Below are 20004 nucleotides of genomic sequence, written 5' to 3'. Positions count from 1 at the left end.
GCGGGGCTCGACCTCCGGGTATTGAACCGGGGTTCGGAGCACACATGCGTGCGGCGATATGGGGGGTCCATCGTGGATGTTGGATTCGCAACCCCCAACGCCGTGCGCATGGTGTCGGGTTGGCACGTGGTCGCGGGGGCAGAGACACTCTCCGATCACCGGTACATCCGGATGGAGGTCTCTGCCGCCGCGAGTGCATCCCGACACGGCCGCCTGCGTGGCACCCCACCACGCCGCTGGGCGCTTCGGCGCCTGGACAAGGACGCCCTGATGGCAGCTGCCCTCGCTGCAACTTGGCCGCAGGGAGCGGCCGAGTTGCCGAGCATAGAGGAGGAGGTCGCCCGGCTCGGGGCATTGGTCGCGGGTATTTGCGACGCGGCGATGCCTCGGGTCGGGCGGGCTTCTCCTCGCCGGGCGGTGTACTGGTGGTCGGACGCGATCGCGGAGTTGCGAGTCGCGACTGTCCGCGCCCGACGCCAGTACACCCGCGCGCGCCGTCGTCAACGTACAGGCGACGGCGTGGCGCGAGCGAGGGCAGCTGATGACCTGTATGGAGCATACCGCGTGGCGCGGGTTGCTCTGCAGGTCGCCATCAAACGGGCCAAGACCCAGGCATGGAAGGAGCTCCTTCAGACCCTTGATGACGATCCATGGGGGCGCCCATATAAGGTGGTGCTGAATAAGCTCCGCCCGTGGGCGCCCCCCGTCACCGAGGGTCTTGACCCCCGGCTGCTGGAGGACGTGGTCAATACACTCTTCCCAATTGGGAAGAGGGGACCGCGTCCTCCGGCGGCGGCGGCTGTCCCAGTGGAGTGGACGGCCGAGCTGGGGGTCACGCAGGTGGAGCTGGCAGCGGCCATCAGACGGCTCGGGGTTCGTAACACGGCCCCGGGTCCGGATGGTGTGCCCGGCCGGGTTTGGGTCTTGACCCAGGGCGTCCTTGGGGCCGACCTCAGGCGGTTGTTCGACCGCTGCCTGAGGGACGGGCGATTCCCCCCCAGTTGGAAGGTGGCGAGGATGGTCCTCCTCCGGAAGGAGGGTCGGCCCGCGGAGTCTCCCTCCGCATACCGGCCCATTTGTCTCCTCGACGAGGTGGGCAAGCTCTTCGAGCGGGTGATTGCTGCCCACCTCGTCGAGCACCTGTCGCGGGGTGATCCCGGTCTGGCCGACTGCCAGTTCGGTTTCCGGGGGGGCCGATCGACTATCGACGCGATAGGTCGTGTGAGGGCCCTCTCGGGGGCGGCCGTCTCCCGGGGAGGGGTGGCATTGGCAATATCCTTGGATATTGCCAATGCCTTTAACACCCTCCCCTGGGAAGAGATAAGGAGGGGACTCGAATATCATCGAGTCCCCCCTTGTCGCAGGGCGGTCGTCGGGGATTATCTCCGCGGCAGGTGGATCGAGTATCCGGGCCGGGATGGTGATATGCGGAGGGAGGTGTACTGCGGTGTTCCGCAGGGGTCGGTCCTCGGGCCACTCCTGTGGAACATCGCGTACGACTCGGTGTTGCGGGCCGGCCTCCCCGACGGCGTCAGCACGGTGTGTTATGCGGATGACACACTGGTGCTGGCCGTCGGGGCGCACTGGGGGAGGGCCATGCGTCGCGCGGAGGAGGGGTCGCAACGCGTCGTCGACCGGATCAGGGGGATGGGGATGACGGTGGCGGTCCATAAGACCGAGGTGATTGCGTTTCATTCACGTCGGCAGGATCCGCCACCCCCTCTGATCCGGGTGGGTGGGGCTGACATCGAGGTGAAGCCCCAGATCAGGTATCTGGGGCTGATCCTCGATAGCCACTGGCGTTTCGAGGAGCATTTCCGCTGCCTGGTCCCCCGGTTGGAAAGGATGGTTGCGGCTCTGGGCCGGATCCTGCCCAACCTGGGGGGCCCGGCGGGCCGAGTTCGTCGCCTCTATGTGGCAATGGTCCAGTCGGTGGCCCTATACGGGGCCCCCGTCTGGGCGGACGACCTGGCTGCCTCCCGGCGCAGCATGACTATGCTGCGTCGGGTGCAGAGGCGCATGGCGCTCAGGGTCGTCCGCGGGTATCGCACCATGTCACATGAGGCGGCGACGGTTCTAGCGGGGATGCCGCCCATGGACCTGCTCGCGCGGTCGCATGCGGTGATGTACCGGCACCGCGTCGACCGTCGCGCGGGGGTGGGGGCGGTCCCGGGCGGGCAGGAACCTGCTTGGGGCGATTTGAAGCGCCAGGCCCGGCAGTCCGTGTTGCTCGCGTGGCAGGAGCGGCTGGCTCTGCCAACCGCGGGGCACCGGACTGTCGGGGCTGTTCGGCCACTCCTGAAGGAGTGGCTGGACAGAGGCCATGGCAGCCTCACCTACCGGCTGGCACAGGTATTTTCCGGGCATGGCAGCTTCGGAAGATACCTGTGCCGGATAGGGAAGGAGCCGACGGCGCGTTGCTGCCACTGCGACGCTGAGCAGGACACGGCGGATCATACCCTGGAGGTATGCCCCGCGTGGGAGGGGGAGCGCCGTGTCCTGGTCGGCGTCGTCGGGCGGGATGTCTCGCTGCCGGGCGTGGTGCGCGCCATGCTCGGCAGCGAGGAGAAGTGGAGGGCCGTGGCCTCCTTCTGCGAGAACGTAATGTTGCAAAAGGAGGCCGCGGGGAGGGAGCGCGAGCTTCAGCGGCGCGCTGAAGCTCGCGCTCGTGCGGTGGCCCGAGGTCGTCGCCCGGTCGCGAGGCGTCGCGGGCGGCCGCCTCGGCGTGGCGGATGACCTAGGCTGGGAGGGGGGTCCTGAGGGGACCCTCCTCCCGCCAGGCGGCGCCGGGTCGGACCGGTTGGGGGTAGGAGTGCCTCCCCCTACCGGTCCGACGCAAGGGGTGGCACCCTCGGCGGTCTGGTGCGGCCATGAACGCCCGGCCGCCGAGGGGTGGAAACGGGGTCGCGGGCGGTTGCGAGTTGGGGCTCGCAGCCGCCACTAAACGCGGCCCCGGGACGGATAGCGGCGGGATGGAGTGGCCCCGTCCCGCCGCTATGAGGCAGTGTGTCTACTGGGGGGACCGATTGTCCCCCCGGGGGATGGGCGCGAAAGCGCGGGCACGGGGAGGATACTGGAAGAATGCTTCGAGCGATTCCCGGTATCCTCCCAAAGCGTGCCGAAGGGTCACCGTGGGGTTTTTAGTGGGTAGGTCCCGCGCCTGTCGTTGTACGGGCGCGGGGAATCCCACACACCCCTCCCACCTCTCCCCAAGGAGGTGGGAGGGAGTCTTTCGAAGATTTTCCCCACGACAAAAAAAAAAAAAAAAAAAAAAAAGCCTCTGCGACCTTCGCCAGCGGGGCGTGGACCCGCATGGCGAGGAGGCCGCCAGGGCCCGGAACCAGGCGCGGCGACGCGTCTATAGTCGGTGGCTGGTCTGGTTATCGAAGCCAGACCAGCGGGATGATCGCGTCGCCGCGGCGGTCCGCCCAGTGTTTTATGCCTGGGTGGGCCGTAGCTGGGGTACGCCCACCTACCGCCTGACACAGGTACTGACCGGACACGGTTGCTTCGGTCGGTACCTGCATCGGATAGGGCGGGAGGCGACGGCTGCGTGCCATCATTGCAGGGGAAGGCAGGACACCGCGCAGCACACGTTGGAGATTTGTCCGGCGTGGGCAGCTCAGCGCGGTGTCCTCGTTAGAGCGATTGGGGCGGGCCTCTCGCTGCCGGCCGTCATACGTGCAATGGTCGGCAGCGAGGAGGCGTGGGCGGCCATGGCCTTGTTTTGTGAGGAGGTCATGGCCGCCAAGGAAGACGCCGAAAGGGCGCGTGAGGAGGTGAGGGGCAGGCGGCGACGCCGGCCGTAAGACCCTCCACCGCTCCCCGTGGCAGGGGGAGCGCGAAGGGGTCGGTGATGGTGTTTGTGGTGCGAGGTGAGGGACTTTATGGCCTCATTTCCCCCCCGCACCCAGCCCATCACCGTACCGGGGGCCCGTGGCAGGGGCCCCGTCTAGCGGGGACGGCAGTGTTAGCCGGCCCCGCAGCCGTGGTCGCGATCGGGTGGGGGCCCGGTCGCGGCTAGTAGCAACGGCAAGAGTGGGGGCGACGTCGCGTGTGACCGCGCGGCGTCGCCGGGGGGCAATCAGTTTAGTTTGCCCCCCATTGGGGGGGAGGATCACATCTCCTTCCCCGCGAAGGGCCCGTAGTAGGGCGTTGCGCCAACGGGGAGAGTCACGGTAGTATCGCTAGTTTGGTTCCCGTGACTCTCCCCAGATAAAGGGCGCAGGCGGTCACCGTGGTGTTTTAGCCGGTAAGAGTCCGGCACTACCCCGGCCTCCCCCCCCCCCCCAGGGAGCCGGGGTGTCCATGAGGATTTCACCACGTTAAAAAAAAAAAAAAAAGGTCTGGGATTTGCCGTCATCAGACTCATACAATCGCATATATCGCATTTTGTTGGCCAGATCCTGGCCTTCTTCATGTTTGAATCACGTAGTATTGTGGTACCACACAGAAACAGTCAATTAAACCTGGCCACGATCAATATTTTAGAGGATAACGCATGCTAGGCCTGGGTTAGGTCTGGGATTTGCCGTCATCAGACTCATACTTTCGCATTCTTCACATACTTTTTTTTTTTTTTTTTTTTTTTTGTCGTGGGGAAAATCTTCGAAAGACTCCCTCCCACCTCCTTGGGGAGAGGTGGGAGGGGTGTGTGGGATTCCCCGCGCCCGTACAACGACAGGCGCGGGACCTACCCACTAAAAACCCCACGGTGACCCTTCGGCACGCTTTGAGAGGATACCGGGAATCGCTCGAAGCATTCTTCCGGTATCCTCCCCGTGCCCGCGCTTTCGCGCCCATCCCCCGGGGGGACAATCGGTCCCCCCAGTAGACACACTGCCTCATAGCGGCGGGACGGGGCCACTCCATCCCGCCGCTATCCGTCCCGGGGCCGCGTTTAGTGGCGGCTGCGAGCCCCAACTCGCAACCGCCCGCGACCCCGTTTCCACCCCCCGGCGGCCGGGCGTTCATGGCCGCACCAGACCGCCGAGGGTGCCTCCCCTTGCGTCGGACCGGTAGGGGGAGGCACTCCTACCCCCAACCGGTCCGACCCGGCGCCGCCTGGCGGGAGGAGGGTCCCCTCAGGACCCCCCTCCCAGCCTAGGTCATCCGCCACGCCGAGGCGGCCGCCCGCGACGCCTCGCGACCGGGCGACGATCTCGGGCCACCGCACGAGCGCGAGCTTCTGCGCGCCGCTGAAGCTCGCGCTCCCTCCCCGCGGCCTCCTTCTGCAACATTACGTTCTCGCAGAAGGAGGCCACGGCCCTCCACTTCTCCTCGCTGCCGAGCATGGCGCGCACCACGCCCGGCAGCGAGACATCCCGCCCGACGACGCCGACCAGGACACGGCGCTCCCCCTCCCACGCGGGGCATACCTCCAGGGTATGATCCGCCGTGTCCTGCTCAGCGTCGCAGTGGCAGCAACGCGCCGTCGGCTCCTTCCCTATCCGGCACAGGTATCTTCCGAAGCTGCCATGCCCGGAAAATACCTGTGCCAGCCGGTAGGTGAGGCTGCCATGGCCTCTGTCCAGCCACTCCTTCAGGAGTGGCCGAACAGCCCCGACAGTCCGGTGCCCCGCGGTTGGCAGAGCCAGCCGCTCCTGCCACGCGAGCAACACGGACTGCCGGGCCTGGCGCTTCAAATCGCCCCAAGCAGGTTCCTGCCCGCCCGGGACCGCCCCCACCCCCGCGCGACGGTCGACGCGGTGCCGGTACATCACCGCATGCGACCGCGCGAGCAGGTCCATGGGCGGCATCCCCGCTAGAACCGTCGCCGCCTCATGTGACATGGTCCGATACCCGCGGACGACCCTGAGCGCCATGCGCCTCTGCACCCGACGCAGAATAGTCATGCCGCGCCGGGAGGCAGCCAGGTCGTCCGGCCAGACGGGGGCCCCGTATAGGGCCACCGACTGGACCATTGCCACATAGAGGCGACGAACTCGGCCCGCCGGGCCCCCCAGGTTGGGCAGGATCCGGCCCAGAGCCGCAACCATACTTTCCAACCGGGGGACCAGGCAGCGGAAATGCTTCTCGAAACGCCAGTGGCTATCGAGGATCAGCCCCAGATACCTGATCTGGGGCTTCACCTCGATGTCAGCCCCACCCACCCGAATCAGAGGGGGTGGCGGATCCTGCCGAGGTGAATGAAACGCAATCACCTCGGTCTTATGGACCGCCACCGTCATCCCCATCCCCCTGATCCGGTCGACGACGCGTTGCGACCCCTCCTCCGCGCGACGCATGGCCCTCCCCCAGTGCGCCCCGACGGCCAGCACCAATGTGTCATCCGCATAACACACCGTGCTGACGCCGTCGGGGAGGCCGGCCCGCAATACCGAGTCGTACGCGATGTTCCACAGGAGTGGCCCGAGGACCGACCCCTGCGGAACACCGCAGTACACCTCCCTCCGCATATCACCATCCCGGCCCGGATACTCGATCCACCTGCCGCGGAGATAATCCCCGACGACCGCCCTGAGACAAGGGGGGACTCGATGATATTCGAGCCCCCTCCTGATCTCTTCCCAGGGGAGGGTGTTAAAGGCATTGGCAATATCCAAGGATATTGCCAATGCCACCCCTCCCCGGGAGACGGCCGCCTCCGAGAGGGCCCTCACACGACGTATCGCGTCGATAGTCGATCGGCCCCCCCGGAAACCGAACTGGCAGTCGGCCAGACCGGGATCACCCCGCGACAGGTGCTCGACGAGGCGGGCAGCAATCACACGCTCGAAGAGCTTGCCCACCTCGTCGAGGAGACAAATGGGCCGGTATCCGGAGGGAGACTCCGCGGGCCGACCCTCCTTCCGGAGGAGGACCATCCTCGCCACCTTCCAACTGGGGGGGAATCGCCCGTCCCTCAGGCAGCGGTCGAACAACCGCCTGAGGTCGGCCCCAAGGACGCCCTGGGTCAAGACCCAAACCCGGCCGGGCACACCATCCGGACCCGGGGCCGTGTTACGAACCCCGAGTCGTCTGATGGCCGCTGCCAGCTCCTCCTGCGTGACCCCCAGCTCGGCCGTCCACTCCACTGGGACAGCCGCCGCCGCCGGAGGACGCGGTCCCCTCTCCCCAATTGGGAAGAGTGTATTGACCACGTCCTCCAGCAGCCGGGGGTCAAGACCCTCGGTGACGGGGGGCGCCCACGGGCGGAGCTTATTCAGCACCACCTTATATGGGCGCCCCCATGGATCATCATCAAGGGTCTGGAGGAGCTCCTTCCATGCCTGGGTCTTGGCACGTTTGATGGCGACCTGCAGAGCAACCCGCGCCACGCGGTATGCTCCATACAGGTCATCAGTTGCCCTCGCTCGCGCCACGCCGTCGCCTGTACGTTGACGACGGCGCGCGCGGGTGTACTGGCGTCGGGCGCGGACAGTCGCGACTCGCAACTCCGCGATCGCGTCCGACCACCAGTACACCGCCCGGCGAGGAGAAGCCCGCCCGACCCGGGGCATCGCCGCGTCGCAAATACCCGCGACCAATGCTCCGAGCCGGGCGACCTCCTCCTCTATGCTCGGCAACTCGGCCGCTCCCTGCGGCCAAGTTGCAGCGAGGGCAGCTGCCATCAGGGCGTCCTTGTCCAGGCGCCGAAGCGCCCAGCGGCGTGGTGGGGTGCCACGCAGGCGGCCGTGTCGGGATGCACTCGCGGCGGCAGAGACCTCCATCCGGATGTACCGGTGATCGGAGAGTGTCTCTGCCCCCGCGACCACGTGCCAACCCGAAACCATGCGCACGGCGTTGGGGGTCGCGAATCCAACATCCACGATGGACCCCCCATATCGCCGCACGCATGTGTGCTCCGACCCCCGGTTCAATACCCGGAGGTCGAGCCCCGCCGCCCAATCGCCCAGGATCCCGCCGCGAACGGAGGTCCTGGGGGATCCCCAAGCCACCGACTTGGCATTAAAATCCCCCAGGACCAGCACCGGCCGGGCCGCGCAGCGCTGCACGCATGCCGCGACCTCGGCCAAGTACAGCTCGAACGCAGCGTGACCGCTACGGGGCGAAATGTAGCACCCCACCACAGCGACTCCCCCCCAGTCCACGGCGACGAATCCCCGACCGCGCTCCAACAAGGAGAACAGTGGGGACCCGTCGCCCCCTCCCCATACCGTCGCCACCAAGCCGTCCGCGTCGCCCACCCAATGAGGGTGATCAGGGACGCGGTACGGCTCGGCGGCGACCGCCAGGCCAACCCCCCACTCCGCGAGGACTTGGGACATCAAGTCCTGTGCCGCGCGGCAGTGGTTGAGGTTGGCCTGGAGGAGGAGGCGGGGCGGCATTAATTAATGGCCGCGCCAGCCTCCTCCCGGCCGTCCGTCCCCGTAGCACCGTCCACCTCCATGGAGGACGATGCCACCGCCCTCGGCACCGGAGCCGGTGCAACCCGCCTCTTCCTCTCCTTCCGGGAGGGGGGGGAGCACTTCTTGCTCCCCACCCTGTGATCGGCTGGCCTCCCCATGTCCGCACACAGCGGGCAGTGGGGGGCCGCCGAGCACTGGCTCGCACGGTGCTCTTTGGCACCGCAGCGGTAACACTGACCGCTGCGGTCCACCGGCGAGGTGCACCACTGCCTCACGTGCCCCAATTCGAGGCAGCGGTGACACTGGAGCGGGCGCGGCGCGAGGATTTCCACTCGCGCCGAAACCCACCCCACCAACACCCTCCCGGATTCCGCCACCTTACGGGCGGCGGAGAGGGGGCACCGGGCCCACACCGACCCGAGGCCGGAGGGCGACCTGCGGATCTCTCCGATCCGCAGGTCCTCCACAGGACAGTCCCCCGCCCTCGCAAGGGCACGGGACACATCCTGTGCGCTGACCGAGTCGTCCAGCCCACAAACGCGCATCTCCGTGCGCTTCGTGGGCCGGGCGACCCGGACACCTCGCTCGCCCAGCTGCTCCCGGAGCCTCTGGGCGAGACGATCCGCCTTCGCGCCGCCTTCTGCACCGGGGATCTCCAGCAAGAGACCCCCGGTCACGGCCCTCTTCGCCCTCACGGAGGCGATGCCCAGCTCTTCCAAGGAGATATTCTCCCTTTTTTTCTTTTTTTTTTTTTTTTTTTTTTTTTTTTTGTCGTGGGGAAAATCTTCGAAAGACTCCCTCCCACCTCCTTGGGGAGAGGTGGGAGGGGTGTGTGGGATTCCCCGCGCCCGTACAACGACAGGCGCGGGACCTACCCACTAAAAACCCCACGGTGACCCTTCGGCACGCTTTGGGAGGATACCGGGAATCGCTCGAAGCATTCTTCCGGTATCCTCCCCGTGCCCGCGCTTTCGCGCCCATCCCCCGGGGGGACAATCGGTCCCCCCAGTAGACACACTGCCTCATAGCGGCGGGACGGGGCCACTCCATCCCGCCGCTATCCGTCCCGGGGCCGCGTTTAGTGGCGGCTGCGAGCCCCAACTCGCAACCGCCCGCGACCCCGTTTCCACCCCTCGGCGGCCGGGCGTTCATGGCCGCACCAGACCGCCGAGGGTGCCTCCCCTTGCGTCGGACCGGTAGGGGGAGGCACTCCTACCCCCAACCGGTCCGACCCGGCGCCGCCTGGCGGGAGGAGGGTCCCCTCAGGACCCCCCTCCCAGCCTAGGTCATCCGCCACGCCGAGGCGGCCGCCCGCGACGCCTCGCGACCGGGCGACGACCTCGGGCCACTGCACGAGCGCGAGCTTCAGCCCGCCGCTGAAGCTCGCGCTCCCTCCCCGCGGCCTCCTTCTGCAACATTACGTTCTCGCAGAAGGAGGCCACGGCCCTCCACTTCTCCTCGCTGCCGAGCATGGCGCGCACCACGCCCGGCAGCGAGACATCCCGCCCGAAAGGAGATATTCTCCCTGGCGAGCCGCATCGCCTCCGCGAGGGTCAGGTCGCCCCCCTGCGCAACGGTCAGCGTCACCGCTGCCGTTTTTGGGGGACGACCTGGTCGTGCCTTCCCGACCTTCGCGGCCTTTACCTTGGCCGCCGGCGGCGGAGGCGGAGGCTGCGGTTGCGAGGCCTTCCTCGCCGCCCGCTTCGCCTTCCGCCCCACCACCTCACACCACGCCACCCCCCCTTGGGAGGGTGCTGTGGAGGACGCGACCACCGCGACCACGGGTACACCACCCCCCTTGGGGGTCACGACCCGGGGCCCTGGTGCCGCTACGCTGGGCGGAGCCTTCACTCCGCCCTTCTTTGCCTTCCCCGACTGTACCGGAACAGGTCGGGGAGGCACCGCCTTCCTGCTGACCGCTCTTCCGGCGAGGAGCTCCTCCCGGAAGGCGGCCAGCTTGCCATCAATCATGTCCCCAATCCTCCTCAGAAGATCGTCTTCTGAGGAGGACGGGGACTTCTTCACGGGCGGAGTGCGGGTGGAGGGGCCCGCGGTGCCCCGCACCACTGCCGCCGCACTCCGCTTATTTACCTCCGCCGAGGGACGCGGCGGTGGAGGAGGAGGGAGGATGGGAGGGAGGGCCGCGCTGTTCCACAGCGCCTCTGCCCTCCTCCTCCCCTGTCGCTCCTCCTCCAACAGGAGCTGCAGACGGGCGTTCCGCCCCCTGAGCTCCCGCGCCGCCTCCCTCATTTCCTCCGCCGCGGCCCTCAGGGCCTCCGCGCCACCGCTTTTCTGCCCCTTAAAGGCGCAGGCAGCGGCGACTTTCTCCACCCGCCTCAGGGACGAGGAGATCCTCTCCGATATCTCCTCGGTCACCTCGTCCCTGAGGCAACTCAGCCTCACCGACGGGCTCATCGCCCCGCCCACCTCGACGACGGCCTGCCCCGCCCTCTTCCTCTTAGAGCCTATGAGGCTCCTGGTGGAGGAGAAGGACGAGACTGACGCAGTCTCGTCGTCCTCCTCCACCTTCCACGAAGCCGGGCCAGGCGCTGGAGGCGGCGCGAGCGCCGTCACTCCAGTCCCAACACCGCCTTCGTCCTCCCCCTCTGACTTACCCCGTCCCATCCCCGTTTTAATATTTAACTCCATAACATTCCCACGAGCAGGTCGGAAGAAAAGGTCCGCCCGGGCAGAGCCGCCTTACCCGGGTAAGCCTATATACTCCGGGGGTTCGGCAGGTTCCCCGGAGGTGGTCGCTTGGGATTGGGCCTTCTCCCCCAACCATGCATCCCATCGCCGCGCACCATAGCTTAGGATTGGAGGGCGATTTTATAGAGTCGCCATACTCGTGGCCCAGGCGGTTAAGCCAAGACCCCCGTTCCTCCTGCCGTCACGTACCATTCACAAAACCAATAGGGAATTGTGAATGGGTCGTTGTGACGACCAACAGGAGGCTTACGGTGTGTGTATGACTCGGGTACCCCGGGTTCGTTAAGCCCGTACTGCAGCTGAAAGGCTGGCAGCCCCTGAGGGAATTCTTCACATACTTGCTGAACAGATCCTGGGTTTTTTCTGGTTTGTATCACGTTAAATGTGGTACCACACTGAAACTGTCGATTAAGCTTGGCCACGATCAATATTTTACAGGACAACGCATGCTAGGCCTGGGTTAGGTATGGGATTTGCCCTCATTTGGCACATGCAATCGCTTATTTCGCATTTTGATGGCCAGATCCTGGTCTTCTTCATGTTTGATTCACGTAGTAATGTGGTACCACACTGAAACAGTCGATTAAACCTGGCCACGATCAATATTTTAGAGGATAGCGCATGCTAGGTCTAGGTTAGGTCTGGGATTTGCTCTCATCAGGCTCATACTTTCGCATGTTTCGCACACTTCTTGGCCAGATCCTTTGTTTTTTCTGGTTTGGATCACGTAGTAATGTGGTACCACACTGAAACAGTCGATTAAGCCTGGTCTGGATTAATATTTTAGAGGATAACGCCCGTTAGGTCTAGGTTAGATCTGGGATTTGCTCTCATCAGGCTCATACTTTCGCATATTTCGCACACTTGTTGGCCAGATCCTGGGTTTTTTCTGGTTTGGATCACGTTGTAATGTGGTACCACACAGAAAGAGTCGATTAAGCCTGGTCTCGATCAATATTTTAGAGGATAACGCATGCTAGGTCTGGGTTAGGTCTGGGATTTGCACTCATCAGACTCATACAATCGCATATTTCGCATTTTGTTGACCAGATCCTGGTCTTCTTCTGGTTTGAATCATGTAGTAATGTGGTACCATACAGAAACAGTCAATTAAACCTGGCCACGATCAATATTTTAGAGGATAGCGCATGCTAGGTCTAGGTTAGGTCTGGGATTTGCTCTCATCAGGCTCATACTTTCGCATGTTTCGCACACTTCTTGGCCAGATCCTGTGTTTTTTCTGGTTTGGATCACGTAGTAATGTGGTACCACACTGAAACAAACGATTAAACCCGGTTTCGATCCATAGTTTAGAGGATAACGAATGCTAGGTCTGGGTTAGGTCTGGGATTTGCCCTCATCTGACTCATACTTTCGCATTCTTCACATACTTGTTGAACAGATCCTGGGTTTTTTCTGGTTTGGATCACGTAGTAATGTGGTACCACACAGAAACTGTCAATAAAACCTGGCCACGATCAATATTTTACAGGATAACGCATGCTAGACCTGGGTTAGGTCTGGGATTTGCCCTCATCTCACTCATACTTTCGCATTCTTCACATACTTGTTGAACAGATCCTGGGTTTTTTCTGGTTTGGATCAGGTGGTCATGTGGTACCACATTGGAACAGTCGATTAAACACGGTTTCGATCAACAGTTTAGAGGATAACGCATGTTAGGTCTGGGTTAGGTCTAGGACCTACCCTGGTCAGGCTCATACTTTCGCATTCTTCACATACTTGTTGGACGGATCCTGGGGTTTTTCTGGTTTGGATCAGGTGGTAATGTGGTACCACATTGGAACAGTCGATTAAACCCGGTTTCGATCAACAGTTTAGAGGATAGCGCATGCTAGGTCTAGGTTAGGTCTGGGATTTGCTCTCATCAGGCTCATACTTTCGCATATTTCGCACACTTGTTGGCCAGATCCTGGGTTTTTTCTGGTTTGGATCAGGTAGTAGTGTGGTACCACACTGGAACAGTCGATTAAACCCGGCTTCGATCAATATTTTAGAGGATAACGCATGCTAGTTCTGGGTTTGGTCTGGGATTTGCCCTCATGTGGCTCATGCAATCGCATATTTCGCATTTTGATGGCCAGATCCTGGTCTTCTTCTGGTTTGAATCACGTAGTAATGTGGTACCACACACAACAGTCAATTAATCCTGGCCACGATCAATATTTTAGAGGATAACGCATGCTAGGTCTAGGTTAGGTCTGGGATTTGCCGTCATCAGACTCTTGCAATCGCATATATCGCATTTTGTTGGCCAGATCCTGGTCTTCTTCATGTTTGAATCACGTAGTATTGTGGTACCACACAGAAACAGTCAATTTAACCTGGCCACGATCAATATTTTAGAGGATAACGCATGCTATGTCTGGGTTAGGTCTGGGATTTGCCCTCATTTGGCTCATGCAATCGCATATTTCGCATTTTGACGGCCAGATCCTGGTCTTCTTCTGGTTTGAATCACGTAGTAATGTGGTACCACACAGAAACAGTCAATTTATCCTGGCCTCGATCAATATTTTAGAGGATAACGTATGCTAGGTCTGGGTTAGGTCTGGGATTTGCCGTCATCAGACTCACACAATCGCATATATCGCATTTTGTTGGCCAGATCCTGGCCTTCTTCATGTTTGAATCACGTAGTAATGTGGTACCACACTGAAACAGTCGATTAAACCTGGCCACGATCAATATTTTAGAGGATAACGCATGCTAGGTCTGGGTTAGGTCTGCGATTTGCCCTCATCAGACTCATACTTTCGCATTCTTCACATACTTGTGGAACAGATCCTTGGTTTTTTCTGGTTTGGATCACGTAGAAATGTGGTACCACACTGAAACAGTCGATTAAGCCTGGTCAGGATTAATATTTTAGAGGATAACGCCTGTCAGGTCTAGGATAGATCTGTTATTAGCTCTCGTCAGGCTCATACTTTCGCATATTTCGTACACTTGTTGGCCAGATCCTGGGTTTTTTCTGGTTTGGATCACGTTGTAATGTGGTACCACACTGAAACAGTCGATTAAACATGGCCACGATCAATATTTTAGAGGATAACGCATGCTATGTCTGGGTTAGGTCTCGGATTTGCCCTCATTTGGCTCATGCAATCGCATATTTCGCATTTTGACGGCCAGATCCTGGTCTTCTTCTGGTTTGAATCACGTAGTAATGTGGTACCACACAGAAACAGTCAATTTATCCTGGCCTCGATCAATATTTTAGAGGATAACGTATGCTAGGTCTGGGTTAGGTCTGGGATTTGCCGTCATCAGACTCACACAATCGCATATATCGCATTTTGTTGGCCAGATCCTGGCCTTCTTCATGTTTGAATCACGTAGTAATGTGGTACCACACTGAAACAGTCGATTAAACCTGGCCACGATCAATATTTTAGACGAAAACGCATGCTAGGTCTGGGTTAGGTCTGGGATTTGCCCTCATCAGACTCATACTTTCGCATTCTTCACATACTTGTTGAACAGATCCTGGGTTTTTTCTGGTTTGGATCACGTAGTAATGTGGCACCACACTGAAACAGTCGATTAAGCCTGGTCTGGATTAATATTTTAGAGGATAACGCCTGTTAGGTCTAGGATAGATCTGGTATTTGCTCTCATCAGGCTCATACTTTCGCATATTTCGCACACTTGTTGGCCAGATCCTGGGTTTTTTCTGGTTTGGATCACGTAGTAATGTGGTACCTCACTGGAACAGTCGATTAACCCCAGTTTCGATCAATAGTTTAGAGGATAACGCATGCTAGGTCTGGGTAAGGTCTGAGATTTGCCCTCATCAGACTCATACAATCGCATACTTCGCATTTTGTTGGCCAGATCCTGGTCTTCTTCTGGTTTGAATCACGTAGTAATGTGGTACCACAAAGAAACAGTCAATTAAACCTGGCCACGATCAATATTTTAGAGGATAATGCATGCTAGGTCTGGGTTAGGTCTGGGATTTGCCGTCATCAGACTCACACAATCGCATATATCGCATTTTGTTGGCCAGATCCTGGTCTTCTTCATGTTTGAATCACGTAGTATTGTGGTACCACACAGAAACAGTCAATTAAACCTGGCCACGATCAATATTTTAGAGGATAACGCATGCTAGGTCTGGGTTAGGTCTGGGATTTGCCCTCATGAGACTCATACTTTCGCATTCTTCACATACTTGTTGAACAGATCCTTGGTTTTTTCTGGTTTGGATCACGTAGTAATGTGGTACCACACTGAAACAGTCGATGAAGCCTGGTCTGGATTAATATTTTGGAGGATAACGCCTGTCAGGTCTAGGATAGATCTGGTATTAGCTCTCATCAGGCTCATACTTTCGCATATTTCGCACACTTGTTGGCCAGATCCTGGGTTTTTTCTGGTTTGGATCTCGTTGTAATGTGGTACCACACTGGAACAGTCGATTAAACTCGGCTTCGATCAATATTTTAGAGGATAACGCATGCTATGTCTGGGTTAGGTCTGGGATTTGCCCTCATTTGGCTCATGCAATCGCATATTTCGCATTTTGAGGGCCGGATCCTGGTCTTCTTCTGGTTTGAATCACGTAGTAATGTGGTACCACACAGAAACAGTCAATTCATGCCGGCCACGATCAATATTTTAGAGGATAACGCATGCTAGGTCTGGGTTAGGTCTGGGATTTCCCGTCATCAGACTCACACAATCGCATATATCGCATTTTGATGGCCAGATCCTGGCCTTCTTCATGTTTGAATCACGTAGTATTGTGATACCACACAGAAACAGTCAATTAAACCTTGCCACGATCAATATTTTAGAGGATAACGCATGCTAGGTCTGGATTAGGTCTGGGATTTGCCCTCATCAGACTCATACTTTCGCATTCTTCACATACTTGTTGAACAAATCCTGGGTTTTTTCTGGTTTGGATCACGTGGTAATGTGGTACCACACTGATACAGTCGATTAAGCCTGGCCACGATCAATATTTTACAGGATAGCGCATGCTAGGTCTAGGTTAGGTCTGGGATTTGCTCTCAACAGGCTCATACTTTCGCATGTTTCGCACACTTCTTGGCCAGATCCTGGGTTTTTACTGGTTTGGATCACGTAGTAATGTGGTACCACACTGAAACAGTCGATTAAGCCTGGTCTGGATTAATATTTTAGACGATAACGCCTGTTAGGTCTAGGTTAGATCTGAGATTTGCTCTCATCGGGCTCATACTTTCGCATGTTTCGCACACTTCTTGGCCAGATCCTGGGTTTTTACTGGTTTGGATCACGTAGTAATGTGGTACCACACTGAAACAGTCGATTAAGCCTGGTCTGGATTAATATTTTAGACGATAACGCCTGTTAGGTCTAGGTTAGATCTGAGATTTGCTCTCATCAGGCTCATACTTTCGCATATTTCGCACACTTGTTGGCCAGATCCTGGGTTTTTTCTGGTTTGGATCACGTAGTAATGTGGTACCACACTGAAACAGTCGATTAAGCCTGGTCTGGATTAATATTTTAGACGATAACGCCTGTTAGGTCTAGGTTAGATCTGAGATTTGCTCTCATCAGGCTCATACTTTTTTTTTTTTTTTTTTTTTTTTGTCGTGGGGAAAATCTTCGAAAGACTCCCTCCCACCTCCTTGGGGAGAGGTGGGAGGGGTGTGTGGGATTCCCCGCGCCCGTACAACGACAGGCGCGGGACCTACCCACTAAAAACCCCACGGTGACCCTTCGGCACGCTTTGGGAGGATACCGGGAATCGCTCGAAGCATTCTTCCGGTATCCTCCCCGTGCCCGCGCTTTCGCGCCCATCCCCCGGGGGGACAATCGGTCCCCCCAGTAGACACACTGCCTCATAGCGGCGGGACGGGGCCACTCCATCCCGCCGCTATCCGTCCCGGGGCCGCGTTTAGTGGCGGCTGCGAGCCCCAACTCGCAACCGCCCGCGACCCCGTTTCCACCCCTCGGCGGCCGGGCGTTCATGGCCGCACCAGACCGCCGAGGGTGCTTCCCCTTGCGTCGGACCGGTAGGGGGAGGCACTCTTACCCCCAACCGGTCCGACCCGGCGCCGCCTGGCGGGAGGAGGGTGCCCTCAGGACCCCCCTCCCAGCCTAGGTCATCCGCCACGCCGAGGCGGCCGCCCGCGACGCCTCGCGACCGGGCGACGACCTCGGGCCACCGCACGAGCGCGAGCTACAGCGCGCCGCTGAAGCTCGCGCTCCCTCCCCGCGGCCTCCTTCTGCAACATTACGTTCTCGCAGAAGGAGGCCACGGCCCTCCACTTCTCCTCGCTGCCGAGCATGGCGCGCACCACGCCCGGCAGCGAGACATCCCGCCCGACGACGCCGATCAGGACACGGCGCTCCCCCTCCCACGCGGGGCATACCTCCAGGGTATGATCCGCCGTGTCCTGCTCAGCGTCGCAGTGGCAGCAACGCGCCGTCGGCTCCTTCCCTATCCGGCACAGGTATCTTCCGAAGCTGCCATGCCCGGAAAATACCTGTGCCATCCGGTAGGTGAGGCTGCCATGGCCTCTGTCCAGCCACTCCTTCAGGAGTGGCCGAACCGCCCCGACAGTCCGGTGCCCCGCGGTTGGCAGAGCCAGCCGCTCCTGCCACGCGAGCAACACGGACTGCCGGGCCTGGCGCTTCAAATCGCCCCAAGCAGGTTCCTGCCCGCCCGGGACCGCCCCCACCCCCGCGCGACGGTCGACGCGGTGCCGGTACATCACCGCGTGCGACCGCGCGAGCAGGTCCATGGGCGGCATCCCCGCTAGAACCGTCGCCGCCTCATGTGACATGGTCCGATACCCGCGGACGACCCTGAGCGCCATGCGCCTCTGCACCCGACGCAGCATAGTCATGCTGCGCCGGGAGGCAGCCAGGTCGTCCGCCCAGACGGGGGCCCCGTATAGGGCCACCGACTGGAACATTGCCACATAGAGGCGACGAACTCGGCCCGCCGGGCCCCCCAGGTTGGGCAGGATCCGGCCCAGAGCCGCAACCATCCTTTCCAACCGGGGGACCAGGCAGCGGAAATGCTTCTCGAAACGCCAGTGGCTATCGAGGATCAGCCCCAGATACCTGATCTGGGGCTTCACCTCGATGTCAGCCCCACCCACCCGAATCAGAGGGGGTGGCGGATCCTGCCGAGGTGAATGAAACGCAATCACCTCGGTCTTATGGACCGCCACCGTCATCCCCATCCCCCTGATCCGGTCGACGACGCGTTGCGACCCCTCCTCCGCGCGACGCATGGCCCTCCCCCAGTGCGCCCCGACGGCCAGCACCAGTGTGTCATCCGCATAACACACCGTGCTGACGCCGTCGGGGAAGGCTCATACTTTCGCATATTTCGCACACTTGTTGGCCAGATCCTGGTCTTCTTCTGGTTTGAATCACGTAGTAATGTGGTACCACACAGAAACAGTCAATTAAACCTGGCCAAGGTCAATATTTTAGAGGATAACGCATGCTAGGTCTAGGTTAGGTCTGGGATTTGCTCTCATCAGGCCCATACTTTCGCCTATTTCGCACACTTCTTGGCCAGAACCTGGGTTTTTTCTGGTTTGGATCAGGTAGTAATGTGGTACCTCACTGGAACAGTCGATTAAACCCGGTTTCGATCAATAGTTTAGTGGATAACGCATGCTAGGTCTGGGTTAGGCCAGGGATTTGCCCTCATTTGGCTCATACAATCGCATATTTCACATTCTTGTTGGACAGATCCTGGTCTTCTTCTGGTTTGAATCACGTAGTAATGTGGTACCACACAGAAACAGTCAATTAAACCTGGCCCGAACAATATTTTACAGGACAACGCATGCTAGGTCTGGGTTAGGTCTGAGATTTGCCCTCATCAGACTCATACTTTCGCATTCTTCAGATACTTGTTGAACAGATCATGGGTATTTTCTGGTATGGATCTCGTAGTAATGTGGTTCCACACTGGTACAGTCGATGAAACCCGGTTTCGATGAATATTTTAGAGGATAACGTATGCTAGGTGTGGCTTAGGTCTGGGATTTGCCCTCATTTGGCTCATACAATCGCATATTTCACATTCCTGTTGGCCAGATCCTGGTCTTCTTCTGGTTTGAATCACGTAGTAATGTGGTACCACACAGAGACAGTCAATGAAACCTGGCCACGATCAATATTTTAGAGGATAACGCATGCTAGGTCTGGATTAGGTCTGGGATTTGCCATCATCAGGCTCATACTTTCGCATATTTCACATTCTTGTTGGCCAGATCCTGGTCTTCTTCTGATTTGAATCACGTAGTAATGTGGTACCACACAGAAACAGTCTATTAAATCTGGCCACGATCAATATTTTAGGGGATAACGCATGCTAGTTCTGGGTTAGGTCTGGGATTTGCCTTCATCAGACTCATACAATCGCATATTTCGCATTTTGTTGGCCAGATCCTGGTCTTCTTCATGTTTGAATCACGTAGTATTGTGGTACCACACTGGAACAGTCGATTATACCCGGTTTCGATGAATATTTTAGAGGATAACGCATGTTAGGTCTAGGTTACGTCTGGGATTTGCACTCATCAGGCTCATACAATCGCATATATCGCATTTTGTTGGCCAGATCCTGGTCTTCCTCCGGTTTGAATCACGTAGTAATGTGGTACCACACAGAAACAGTCAATTAAACCTGGCCACGATCAATATTTTAGAGGATAACGCATGCTAGGTCTAGGTTAGAACAGGGATTTGCCCTCATTTGGTTCATACAATCGCATATTTCACATTCTTGTTGGCCAGATCCTGGTCTTCTTCATGTTTGAATCACGTAGTATTGTGGTACCACACTGGAACAGTCGATTATACCCGGTTTCGATGAATATTTTAGAGGATAACGCATGCTAGGTCTGGATTAGGTCTGGGATTTGCCATCATCAGGCTCATACTTTCGCATATTTCACATTCTTGTTGGCCAGATCCTGGTCTTCTTCTGATT

The sequence above is a fragment of the Colletes latitarsis genome, chromosome 14 (genome assembly GCF_051014445.1).
Source record: "Colletes latitarsis isolate SP2378_abdomen chromosome 14, iyColLati1, whole genome shotgun sequence".
Lineage (NCBI taxonomy): Eukaryota > Metazoa > Arthropoda > Insecta > Hymenoptera > Colletidae > Colletes > Colletes latitarsis.
The sequence above is the reverse complement of the archived record's forward strand: the minus strand, read 5'-3'. Positions refer to the sequence as shown.